Here is a 14,382-nt window from a genome sequence, read left to right as displayed (position 1 = left end):
TTCAAAAAGTCTTTTTTCTCTTCCCTTAAAATAATGTTTAACTGATATTGTAACCAATGTGTACTACCCACTGTGATAAATAAGGAGGAAAATAGAGTAATAACAGGATATACTGTTCTTCGTAAGAAATGTGTGTATGTATGTATATATATATAGGGAGAGAGAGAGAGGGAGACTAGAGAGAATATATGAGCCCATTTCGCACTTCTCAAGAGAAGCATTATAATGTGAGTACATAGTGGACATTATTGTTTATTCCCCAACAAGTTAATTCCACCACAGAAAACTATCTGAGTAAACTATGGTAATTCATTCCCTTTGACAATGATTAATTCAGAAAGGGTTTGTGACCCAACTATGGCTATTGTAGGCATAATTCTAAAATGAGTCCTTAAAGATTTCTCACCCTAATCCCTGAAGCCTATGAACATGGTGAGATGTCACTTTCATGCTTGTGTTCTCTTCTTTGGCACAGTCTTAAAGAGAAATTATCTGGGCAAGCTTAAAATCTAATCACACCAGCTCTAAAAAGCAGAGGGGTTTCTTCAGATGATAGCAAAAAAAGTCAGAGATGGGGCACCTGGGTGACTCAGTTGGTTGACCGTCCGACTTTGGTTCAGGTCATGATCTCAAGTTCAAGCCCCACATCGGGCTCTGTGCTGACAGCTCAGAGCCTGGAGCCTGCTTTTAGATTCTATGTCTCCCTCTCTCTCTGCCCCTTCCCTGCTCACTCTCTCTCTCTCTCTCTCAAAAATGAATAAACATTTAAAAATTTTTTAAAAAGAAAGAGATTCAAAACAATAGGATAGAAGAGAACCACTTGATGAGGAATGCAGACAGCCCCAAATTACTCAGATCCACCCCTTAGCTAATAGCCAGCAAGGAAAGGAGGATGTTGGTCTTATTACCACAGTGAACTAGATTTTGTGAACAACCTGAATGAGCTTGGAAGTGAGTTTTTCCTCAACTCTTCCAGAAAGAAGCCCAGCATCCTCTACAAACTGGACATTAGCTTTGTGAGTTTCTAAACACAGAACCCAGTAGAGCCCACCCAGATTTCTATCCTATAGAACTATGAGATGACAAATGAATGTTGCTATAAGCTACTAAGTTTGTGGCCATTTGTTATGACAGCAATAACAAATTAATCCAGTGGCCAAAGAATTGTAAAATATAGTCTACTAGTGATTCTGAGGAAATTGTATTTCTACAAGAGAGCCACAGGACAAAATGGTGTCTCTTCTTTTTTTGAATGTTACTATGTCCAGACCTAATGGGCAGAACTAACTTGTGGATATATAGAATTATGTTGTTGAAATTCATAAAACTAAATCACCCTTAAAATCACAGAATAATGTACTTGATAATAACGTACAGGACATAAGCATATTAGAAAATAGAGTAAACCTATGTCTTCATGTTACTGAAGAGACTAACCTTGGAGCTGACCCTACTTCAGGAATAACAGATATGTGAGATAATCTTTTTGTTGTTTAAGCCAGTTGGAGGGAAGATTTCTGTTAGGGACAAAATATTTTAACTGATAAGACATTGATATAAAACTAGTATAGTTACATCTGGAGACCCAGTGTTAAGTAAAAGAACACTGAAATGAGAGACTTGAGATAACATATCCAGCTGTAGTTATGTATTTATTTAATTTCTCATACATTTATGAAAGTATTTAATTTCTCCCCTTTTTAATTTATATATCTAATGAAATAGAAAACATTGAAAAGAAGATTATATGGAAGAGATTTCTGTGATGACATGAAAAATTTATACCTAATATCAATACAGCTTGTTAAGAAATTTCAAGTTTGGCCAACAAAAGTGATGCTTTATTTCCATGTTGTGAAATACCAAAACATTGTCAATACATAGAAATTTGTAACTAGTTAGTTATCTAAGTATGAAAGGAGGTATCGAGATTGGGATAGAGATTTGGAAGTCAGCATATGAGAGGTGCCTGGGTGGCTCAGTCAGTTGAGTGGCTGACTTTGGCTCAGGTCATGATCTCACAGTTTATGAGTTCAAGCCACACGTTGGCCTCTGCACTGGTAGCACAGAGCCTGCTTGAGATTCTCTCTCTCACCTCTCTCTCTGCCCCTTCCCCACTCATGCTTTTTCTCCCTCAAAATAAACTTTAAAAAAAAAAGGGAAGAGAGATTAATGGTCACCCAACATAAGACAAAAAGAGACAAACAGTGCCTGAAGATAGGAAGAACCCTCAGACACAACTAAGATTAAAGACCTGTAGGCAAAAGAGGAGGATCCTGTGAATGAAAATAATAAAATTGGTTAGGCATATGTGATTAGAATCAGAATAAATAATGTCAGGAAAGCTAAAAGCATAGAGGATGGAGCTTTGAGAACTGTTTGTCCAACAATCAGAAGTAGAAGAGAGATTTAGTAAGATAAAGATTGAAGTGGATTGTCTGAATTTGGCATTTTTAATGCATTATTTATTTCAGTAGAGATAATCTCAGTCATGGGGTGAAGAAGGTGGGGGATAAGCAGAAGCCAGATTGCTGTGAGTTGAGCAGTGGGAGGGACACTTCATCTCCTGAGACTGGAGGGAAGGAAATAAGGATCAATGCAGATGTTTATCACAATGGAAATATGCAAATGAAGGCACATGGAAATAATACAACAGCAGGGTACCTAAGCTCAAGTGAAGTAATTACAAGGAGAACAATGCTCAAAAGATTTCCTAAAACACCATCTTACACAATCAGAATAGTTATCGATGTCCAGAATATGATACCAACCTCAGTGTAGCTATAAGTAAAACATTAATTTACTTTCTGCAATTGTCAGTACAGAATGCTACTGGGGGTGTTCTCTAAAGAATTTGGATATGAGTTAAATAAGATTGTCTTCAAAGAATAAAACTATGTACTTACATATAATTCATTTATAGGCAAAGTCACCTGAAAGACAGAATTCTTGCCAAGTCAAGCCTGCAATATTTGAGGTAACTTATTGAATATATTAACATAGCTAATGAAAGAATGTATCCATAAAAAAAGGGAAGGAAGTATTGATTGGCTATGGAAGGAAATAAAAAGCAAATCACTCAGGCAAAGCCACCCCAATACAGAGATGAATATTTTTGTCTTGCTGGCCAGGCTATTCCTGGTGGGAAGACCAATAGAGAAAATATATGCACAAAAATTATTATAATTCAACTTATAGATAGAGTACCATGGTAATTAAGAGGAAAGGATATGACTTCTAATTGATCAGTGATATATGAGGACTGAAGCAGGGAAGAATGAAATGTCAGGAATATGGAAGAATTTGCTATTGTTCTATAATTTTTTCATTTCTGTGTTTTATTTTCTCAACCAAGTTACCAAGTTCATTCTGGTCAGGGACTCATAGATCGCAAAACAAAAAACAAAAAACAAAACAAAACAAAATCTCAACACCACTTGCTCTAGAGTAGGATTACAACTAAACTCCTACAGGTTTGCCAGCAAATATGTAGAATATACTCTTTCCAATGACCTCATGGGAATTTCTGTCAACTTGGCACCTCATATGGAATAGTATCAAAGCTCTTACTTCTGGGGTGCTGGCTGGCTCAGTGGGTAGAGTATGTAACTCTTATCTCAGGTTTATGAGTTCAAGCCCCACATTGTAGAAGAAGGAGAAGAAGAAGAAGAAGAAGAAGAAGAAGAAGAAGAAGAAGAAGAAGGAAGAAGGAGAAGGAGAAGGAGAAGGAGAAGGAGAAGAAGAAGAAGCTTACTTCTGATTTCCAGAGCAGGTTTACAAAGTACACAGAGCTACTTACAGTTGATATCTTGAGGCCATGAAAAGAAGTGGCAAATAATTAAGCCAAAGTTATGCAACCTGTGAGATCAAAGACCCACCACAAAGCTAGGACAGGACAATCTTCATGTACCAAATATTTGTTGCAGATCTGCTGAATGCTAGGTCTTGATCTAGGCACTACAGAAACAGAGACATAAGAACACATTATCCTTAATGTCAAGGACATGACAGTCTAATGCAGAGATAAGTGAACTACAGCCCATATTCCATACTCCGTTCACTGCCTGTTTTTGCAATAAAGTTTTATTGTAACAGTCACACATTCATTTTCATATTATTGATGAATGCTTTCAAGCTACAACAGAGCTAGATAGTTGCAAAAACAAGCCATATAGCCTTCAAAACTATATATATATATATATATATATATATATATATATATATATATATTACAATTTTTCTAAACTATTTGAAATAAGTTTCAGACATCATTCCCCTTAACCCCTAAAAGCTTCAGTATATATTTTCTAACAAGGGAATTCACTCAACCATAATAAAATGATCAAAATCAGGACATTTAACCTTGAACAATATTATTTAAATTGAAATTTTACCAGTTGTTCTTATGTTCTTATTTCATTTATATATTAAAAAAAAAAAATCTGGTGCAGAATCCAGTCTGGATTACACTTTACATTTAGTGTTTATGTCTCTTTTGTCTCTTCTTTACCCTAAAATAATTCATTAGTCAGGGAGCCTGGGTGGCTCAGTCAGTTAAGTGTCCAACTTCAGCTCAGGTCATGATCTCACAGGTTGTGGGTCTGAGCCCCGCATCAGGCTTTGTGCTGACAGCTCAGAGCCTGGAGCTGGCTACAGATTCTATGTCTCCATCTCTCTCTGCCCCTCTCCTACTCTCTCTCTCTCTCTCTCTCTCAAAAGTAAATAAATATTAAAGTTTTTTAAATAAGTCATTAGTTTTTCATAATATTGACATTTTTTTAAGAGTATATAGACCAGTTATACATCCTCACTTTCGGTTCATCTAATGATTAGGTTCAGGGTATGCATTTTTGGCAGGAATACTATGAATGTGATCCTGTGTTACCAGTATTTCACATCACAAGGCACATGATGTTGACTTTTCCTACTATTTATGATGTTAACTTTTTAAATGTGTTTGTTTATTTATTTTTGAGAGATAGAGCACAAACTAGAGAGAAGAGAGAGACAGAGGGAGACACAGAATCTGAAGCAGGCTCTGGGCTCTGAGCTGTCAACACAGAGCCCAATGCAGGGCTCGAACCCAAAAACTGTGAGATCATGACTGAGCCAAGGTCAGACACTTAACTGACTGAGCCACCCAGACACCCTGATAATGTTAACTTTGCTCAGTTAAGGTGACATTTGCCAAGTTTCTTCATTATAAACATATTAGTTTTCTTTCTGTAATTAATTAGTAATTTGTGATTAGAAACTTTGAGACCATGTAGATATCCTATTCTTTATCAATGGGATAGTTTCAGTACCCATTGTTGATTCATACCTGAATCAGTTGTCACCTAATAATAGATTTTTTACTTCCCATTGGAGAGGAATAGTCAAAAAGGCAATGGGCAGACTCCTTAAACTCATAGTATCATCTGCCCCTGACAGACAGTTGAACTAAAAACTTCAGGTACCTTTTAGACCAAAAATGAGAATTAAGTTGGAGACTTAAAAGGAAGCAGATATGTCAAATGTATTAGAACCTGCTGCTATTATAGCTATCACAGCCATTAATGAGAAGAGGCCCGCATACTAGTTTAGAATGATTCATTAAATAGTTAAGCTCTACCTGAAAGGAAAACTTACGTATATATCCCTGACTTGTGGATTTCTCAGGCAAATCAAAGAAAACAGAAAGAAATATTAGGACCAAACATTTAACTTAAGATGCTTTTTGTCTTAAACTTTATCAAAAACAAAGTGACACAGTTATAGGATCAGCATGAATTTAACTCAGATTGAGAAGGGGCTTATCCATGGTTTGTGCTCAGAAAGAAAAGGAGGATGTTGTAGGTGAGGGAAAATCTTTTCTTCTACCCATCTTAGTTTTTCTAGCTATGGTCCTACAAATTAGACTGATCAAAAACAGATTAATATGAGAAAAACAAGGTTATTAACATGTGCATTGTGCATATACACAGGGGAGTACTCAGTGATGGGTAAACCCCAAATGATTGGTTGGATCTTGAGTTTAAATACCACCCAAGAAAAAGGAGTTTGGGGCATTTGAGAAGGGGAGGCCAGTTATGTGAAAGTGACTAAGAAAAGTATGGTACACGGGGATTGTTGGATGAGATTTGTTATGCAGATTAAAATTGGTGCCTTCTCGAATGGCCAGTTGTTAAAGGTCCTCCTCTTACTGGTAGGAGAGATTGAGGACATCTCTAGAAATAAACATTTCCTTTATATAGCATGGTATGTTAACCAACTGGAATTAAAATAAAAACTTAAAAAAAAAAGAATTTCCTTTATAAATGTAATTTCCTTTACAATAATAAAACTTGTGTCCTGTTTTTAGGGCTTTTCCTGCATCTGCTAGTTTTCAATGGCCTTTACTTCAAAATAATCCATATGCCAAAGAGGTGTATTTTGTGGTGGCATATTTGGATACTCCTCAATATTTATAAGGGACTAGGAATTCTACTGGTTCCTGCAGTAGTGGGAAGAGAATCCATCTCAAGCTGCCAGAACCTAGTTTTGCAAATAGAGTTCAATGTTCTTTACTCTTTCCCTCCATGAGATGGGTAGCAAAGAACATGCCTACAAGGCTTCTTCAGGTCATACCCAGTATTTTAGGCAAAGCATGATGCTGGAAAACTATAAAGGATTGACACAAATGAGATGACCTTGAGAAATTTTAGGGATAAATATTCAATTTTTTTCAATTTGTTTTTATTGTGGTAAAATACATATGATGTAAAATTTGCCATCTTGATAATTATTAAATGTACAGTTCAATGGTATTAGATACATTCAAAATGTTTGTTGTGCAGCCATCACCGTTATCTATCTCTATAACTCTTTTTATTTTGTAAACCTGAAACTCTATACTCATTAAAAACAAAAACAAACAAAAACAAACAAACAAAAACAAAACTCTTCATTCGCCCCTCCCCCTAGCCGCTGGAAATCACCATTCTACTTTCTGTACAATGGTTTTGACTACTCTAAGTATTTTATGTAAGTGAAATCATATAGTACTGTCTTTTTGTGACTGGCCTATTTTATTTAGTATAATGTACTCAAAGTTAATCCATGTTGTAGCATGTGTCAAAATCTCCTTTTTAAGGCTGAACAATATTTCATTGTATATGTGTACAACATTTTGCTTATCCATTCATCAGTTGATGGACACATGGGTTGCTTCCACATTTTAGCTATTGTGAATAATGCTGCATCATACCTGGGTATACAAATATCTCTGAGATTCTGCTTCCAATTCTTTTGGATACATACATAGAAGTAGAATTGCTGGATCATATAGTAATTCTATTTTTAACTTTTTGAGAAGCCATCATACTGTTTCCACAGAAGTTGTCCCCTTTTAGACTTCTACCAATAATGTACCAGGGTTCTAATTTCTTCAAATCTTAACAGCCATCATAATGAATATGAGATAGGATTTCATTATAGTTTTGATTTGCATTTACCTAATGATTGATTATGTTGAGCATCTTTTCATATGCTTATTGTCCATTTGTAATCTTTCTTGGAGAGATGTCTATTCAAATTCTTCACTCATTTTTGCATTGCATTGTTTGGTTTGCTATTTACTGAGTTTCAGGAGTTCTCAATGTCGTCTGGATATTAATCCTTTATCAGATACGATTGCTAAATATTTTCTCCCATTCTGTGTGTTGCCTTTTTACTCTGTTAATATTGTCTTTTGATGCATTATTTTTTAAAATTTTACAAATTTCAATTTCTTTTTTTTTTTATGTTTTGTGATCTTGGTGTCATATCCAAGAAATCATTGCCAAATCTAATACTGTGAAGCTTTTGCCCTGTTTTCTTCTGAAAGTTTTTTAGTTTTCAGTTTTACATTTAGATCTTTGATCCATTTTCAATTACATTTTGTATATGGTTGGGTAAGGGTCCAACTTCATTCTTTTGCATACGGATATCCAGTTTTACCAACACCATTTGTTGGAAAGATTGTCCTTCCGTTGAATGGTCTTGGTACCCTTGTCAAGAATCAGTGAACCATATATAAGAAGGTTTATTTCTGGGCTATCAATTCTATTTCATTGATAATTATGTCTGTCTTTATGCCAGTACCATGTTGCTCGGATTACTGTTGCTTTATAATAAGTGTTGAAGTCAAGAAATGTGAGTCCTCTAACTTTGTTCTCCTTTTTCAAGATTGTTTTGGCTACTTGGGATCCCTTGAGATTTGATATGAATTTTAGGATGGGTTTTTCTATTTCTGCAAAAAACATTGCTAGGATATTGATAGGGATTGCATTGAATCTGTAGATTTCTTTGGGTGGTATTTACATCTTAACAAAATAAGTCCTCCAATCTATGAACATGGGATGTGTTTCCATTTATTTATGTCTCCTTAATTTCTTTCGGCAATATTTTATAGTTGTCATTGTACAAATCTTTCATGTTCTTGGTTGATTCCTAAGTGTTTTATTCTTTTTGGTGTTATTATAAATGAAATTGCTTGCATAATTTCCTTTTCAGATTGTTCATTGTTAATGTATAGAAATGCATCTTATTTTTATGTGTTGACATTGTATCCTGCTACTTTGTAGAATTTATTAGTTCTAACGGGTTTTTTTGTAGAATCTTTAGAGTTTTCCACATATATGATCATATCATCTGCAAACAGAGATACTTTTACTTCTTCCTTTTCAATTTGGGTGCCTTGTATTACTTTTTCTTGCCTAATTTCTCTAGTTAAAACTTTTGATGCAATTAACTCAAAGTTTTAAAGAAGTTTCATAACTTCATAAATTTTTCATTGCTTATTAAAAGGCTTAGGTTGTTTTGTTTTGTTTTGTTTTGGTTTGGTTTTTCAGACCTTGTCATTAGTCAAGCACTCTTAAGAGTTGGAGGCAGTGCTAGGGAGTAAAAAAAGTAAAGTATTTCAGATATCGTTCAGAGCCATCAATCAAAGGACACCCTCACATGTGCTCGGGAGAGCTCAAATAAGCAAGAGTTTTCTGCATTGATCTTTTTGACTAAACCCATAAAGTCAACTCATAATCCAGTATAAAGGAGTATTATATTTAAAAACAATTTGTAGAATGAGAATTAACAATCATAGAGTGCATAATCTGAGTTAGCACTATATATCTTTAGAAGAATCATGTATGGTTTTATTTACAAAAGAGAAAACTAAAGTTCAAAAAGATTGAGTGACTTATAAGTTACAGGGCTAAGATAAAAGCCCAGTTCTGAATCTAGAATCCTTTTCACAGTGCTACAGTACTTATGTATTACTCTTATACTAGCAGGTATTTGTTTGAGAACAACCAAGAAAAGGAAATGACTGAGGTCAACATAATTTATAAAGTGAATTTAAAATGCTTTTTGTACAACTTTTAAATTTGAGTTTTGGTTGTAAGAACTTTCAGTTCACGAAAAGAAATTGTTCCATACACCACTGCAATAGTACTAATAGCTATTAAATACTAATAGTTATGTCTAGTTATTATTGCTGTAGAACACCCAGTAGCTTCTCTACAGTAAAGGCATTTAACAGGGATGGAATTCATCAAACTCAGAGTAACTACACAGATATAAAAACTAAAGAATGCAAAAATTAAAATAAGACGTGCTACAGTAATGGGATTGTGTATGATTTCACTTTCTTTTAACAAATAAAAATCACTGCCTTGGGCCACAGGCAGCCGATCAGGCAAGTCAGGGTGGCCTTGTGGCCCTGGAAGGGGGGCCCTTCTCCCTCAGCTCTGGGAGCCTTCCCTGGCCCCAGCTGTCAGCTCCCCACCCACCCCACCCCCCCGCCCCCCCCCCCCCCCCCACCGAGCCCAAGGTGGGGTGCAGGGATGGGGCACCAAGCTGGGTCTCAGGATTCTGACCTTCAAGAAAATCCTTCCATGATTGGACAGGACCCCTGGGGTAAACATTGCAAACCTTCAACCTGTTCACTATTAAGTCTTCAAAAATGAATCACCATTGGAACAAAAGCTAAGAGAATTAAGACAAGAAACACAAGAATGGAACCAAGAGTTCTGGGAAAACCAGATTTGACATTTCGTAAGGAAACAGAAGAATTTATTTGCTCAAGACTGAAAGTTAAAGGCCTGGAACTGAGAGCCAGATCAGGTCAAAATGCAACATTTGACCAGAAAAAATGGCTGACTTTTACAAGGAATTTTTAAGTAAAAATTTTCAGAAGCACATATATTATAACAGTGGAGCAGCCGTCACTGTGTGCCTCTGCCAGATACAGGAGGAGGTGCTGAGTTGTACAGCACCTGTGAGGTATTCTTACCAAAAAAATGGAGTGAAATCTAGTGAGACCTCCAAACTCAATACCAGTTCACAGGAAAAAGAGACTGGTAGGAGTATAATTTTGCTATCACCTTCTTCATGGGAAAAGTGGCCCTGGAGAGGGTTTGGAACAAGCTTACACCAAACAAAAGAAGACCAGCACTTAGAAGCCTACCCTGAACAACCCACCGGTGTCCAAGTTTCCAGGAGAAGCAGCTATTTTGGGAGTTCATTTTACAAGGGCTCTAAAAACCTGTTAGGGAACTGAGTCCTACACCTTTTTTATGGGGGCCCCTTGGCTTATGTCAGCACAGGGTGGACTGGAAGAGGAGTCCTGGTAAGCAGGGGGCCATGTGACTCTGTCCCCACTGTGGATTCCAAGCTGGTCCTGTGTCACAGACATGATATCAAATAAAACCCAAGCACTGTGTAAAAATAAATAAGGAAATAAATAAAAGTAATTTGTCGCTATTATCATGGTTATTTTTAATAAATAAACATCAGGGAGAAAAATACTTCTATGGAATTTGCTTGTGAATTGCTCTTCTAGCCTCATTAAAAAAATTATTTTCCTAAGCCTCGGAACTAATTGAATTCTGAATAAACTTACTCCATTACTTAGAATTAATTTTTTGGACTCTTTTTACAATGCAAATCTTTTGGTCTATGCTGAATCAGTAAATTCTGTTTCCCAGGCAACTTTGTGTAAATCAAAGCTGAAGGTCAGACCAAAATTAATGCATTACATTAAAGTAAAATAGGATTGCTTTGCATTTCAATTGACGCTATTTGGTTTTGTGTGTTTAAATGTCCCTACTACCACTGTTTAATTTTAGGTAGCTTGAATCTCTTGTACATTTTATGTATAAAACATTTTATGAAAGAAAAATTACATTTTAAAAATTAAATAGGAGTGAAACACAAGAATTAATCCAATGATAAATTTTCATCTTCATTAGTAATGAAAGACATTGAAATCCAATTAACAATGAAATGATTTTGCTCACCTATCAAGCAGGCAGATTTAGAAAATAATGCTCAGTACCAGTAACAGTACAGAGAAATGTTTCCTATTTTGGCTCCACATCTCTACGGCCTCCTAATTCAGGTCCTCATTATCTCCTGCTGGAACAATCTCAGTAATTCCCTTCTAAATTGTCTGCCTGATCCCAGTCTTGGATTTCTTAAGTCCAGGCTCCACACTGCAGCTTGATAAATCTATTTAAAATATAATTCTAACCATATCATTGCATGTGTTTCTCAGCCTCTCAGTTTCCAGGGTGGAATAGTTAATGACGTACAGCATCTGTAGAGAAATTGCTAAATGTGTCGTTGCAGTTCAATTTTGCCATGGTTAGTACAGACAATAAAAAACTCACTAAATCTAAGATTTGTTCCTCTGATACCCACAGGAAGCCAAATTAGAATTATAATTTGCATAGTAAGCCTGGAATTAGAATAGGGACCTGAGTTGTACAATTCAAATGGTTAAAGGAAACAAGTTTAAAAAGCTTGGAGCTTTCACCTCCCTAGCCATTTTCATCAGTAGGAGATTCTCTGCCTAGACAGTGCTTCATAGGGATATGTGCAACTTTTCATTTTGGGGTTCCATATCTTGTACTCCAAAAAGAACTTACCTTTCTATTTTTGTAGGGGAGGAAAAACTTTTTCTCTACCCTCTTAGGGTCTCCAACTGGGCCTGACATAAACTGACAGAAGACAGATTAACAGAGAAAAGCATACAAAATATCATGCATATTTTCATATGTACATGGTACTTAGTCTTCATTGGAAAATTAAAACACAAAAAGCTGTTAAGCCTGGGTGCTTACATACCAGGTTGATTGAACAAAGTACAGTAAAACCTTGGTTTGTGAGCATAATTCATTCCAGAAGCATGATTGTAATCCAAAGCACATATAGATCAAAGCCAACGTCAAGAGCCATTGGCTCAGCTGTGGTCATGTGATGCTCAGCATCACATACTACTTGTATTATAAGACATTGCTTATTTTCAAGTTAAAATTTATTAGAAATGTTTGCTTGTCTTATGGAATACTCACAGAACAAGTTACTTGTAATCCAAGGTTTTATTGTATAGTAATTATGGAAAACTATCTAAAATATATGGGGAAACTAAAGGAAGATGAGGGTTATTTCAACAAGATTTGTTTGTACAGATTCTTCTCAGCCTTGAGCTCCCTCTCTGGAGATGAGAATTTTCTTTCCCTCCAGGTGCAGGAAAGGGCTTCTTTTGCATGGGAGTTTTCTCTCTTGTTTTCAGGGAGAGAAGGAAAGGTCATAGCGCCTTTCTTGAACCTATTGTTTTTCAAGTAACTTTAGCTCAAAATAGTCAATATACCAAGTCAGCATATGTTGGGATGGCATGTTCTGAAAACCTTCATTTACATTATCTCTCTAAAAAAGGTATAATACTACTGCTTAGGGTTTTATTTATTAAAGTTTAATCACTTCCCAGACTTGCTTTTCAAGATTATTTTGATTAGGGTTAGAGGTGTTCCCAAACCCTTTAGTCCTAGAGTTCTATACAGTCCCCAGGTTTTTTACTACGAAGTCACTAATTTAAGCAAATGTTTGAGTACCTATTCTATGCCAAGCACTTTTTGATGTTCTGGAAATAACCTATGACCTAGACAGACACTATTTCTGTTTTTTGAAAAATGCTATAAAAGTAGTTTTCCCAGGGAGCAATCTTACTTTTTCTTATTGTTAAGTTCTTGGGTAGCCTCTCACTGTTGTCACTATTCCCAAAAATAGATCATTGGGAAGTTTATTAAAACTTTAAATAATCATTTAATATAATAAATAATAACTTCCCAATTATCTATCATATATTGGCTTTTCTTAAAATATAGCAGTGAGGATGATCCTAACTTTTCTATTCCTCTTAAATTTAACAGTAGATAACTTTAGATAACATGTGTAGAATAAGCATTGCCGTTAATTCATGTTAAAGAGTTTGAATTAGGGGCATAGAATTGGAAAGTTGTCATTAAATTATTTGCTACAGTCACATACTTCTCTCATTCTTCCCTCACCTGACAGTGTTGAACTTTCACCTGAGCCCTGTGTTTTGAGCAGCGATGGTTAAGAAATCCTTGTACCCTTTTGTGTTCCAGGAAATGACTGTCCTCAAAGCACAAACTTGGCCTCACATATTCCAAGATGACTTCATCCTTCCTCATAACTCCCATATTGCAGATGACTAATTTGTTTACCTACCATTATAAAGCCCCAGACTCCCCCTTTTTCTTTGAGATATTCGTCATTAATAAATTTTCTCTCTAATGCAATCATTCATATGCAATCGTCTCTTGAACTGTCCAGTAAAATTTGTCTTTTACACACCAAATCATAATGCTCAGTGCTACCTTAACACAAACTTCACTGGGTTTTTATGAGAATTAAATGATATAGTATTTGTGTAACATTTTAAATGATGTCAGAAATCTCGTATGTGTTCAACAATGTATTATCTGTATTACCTGTATTATCTGTATTACCTGTATTATCTATTACTATCATCATTATTTAATTGATGTTAATTCCTAATAAATGTTAGCAAAAAACTATTTTTCAAATTGTTAAAGAAAAATGATTCATGATACTTGTTTAAGATAGTAAGGCAGACCTAATTCCAAGTGGACCATTGCAGTGTTATAGGGATAATGCAGTGGGTCTCACAGCAGGGGAGAGAGATTGGACTCAACTCCCAATATAGCATGGGCAACTGGGATGGGGGTCATTACTAAGAGGAAACATTAGGGGTAAGAGGGGGTGGGATGGGATTCTGGCTAAACTGACCCAATAGGGTTCTCGCCTGAAGGCAGGCCACGATGTTCAGACATCACCTGGGGGAATGGTGGCAGATGAGGAGCCCAATTAGATATTGAGGGTGATCAGATATGGAAGATGGGAGATTTTAGTTACAGCAACTTATCAAGACTCTTAATAAAAGTGAACAATGCTGAGAGGGTCACTGGAGTCCAAAAGTCAAGCCTAGTGAAAAAGAGTTCAAGTGAACTCAAGTAGAGTTTGATCAAGGAAAAAAATCTTTGGCATCAGGAAAGG

At 35.8% G+C, this 14,382-nt stretch overlaps 1 long non-coding RNA gene across 2 annotated transcripts in view; it reads left to right on the top strand.

Moving 5' to 3' along the window:
• Nucleotides 1–13,604, top strand: part of LOC147581868 (uncharacterized) — a 29,854-nt gene extending 16,250 nt beyond the window's left edge. For both annotated transcript variants that reach the window (XR_015249776.1, XR_015249775.1), the window contains one exon: nt 13,431–13,604. This is a non-coding gene — a long non-coding RNA (uncharacterized LOC147581868). The remainder of the gene's footprint in view (nt 1–13,430) is intronic.
• Nucleotides 13,605–14,382: the final 778 nt, after the last annotated feature.

The sequence above is a fragment of the Puma concolor genome, chromosome B1, assembly GCF_028749965.1.
Source record: "Puma concolor isolate L17-30 chromosome B1, mPumCon1.1.hap2, whole genome shotgun sequence".
NCBI lineage: Eukaryota > Metazoa > Chordata > Mammalia > Carnivora > Felidae > Puma > Puma concolor.
Note: the sequence above shows the minus strand (reverse complement) of the source record. Positions and strands in the feature narration are given on the sequence as shown.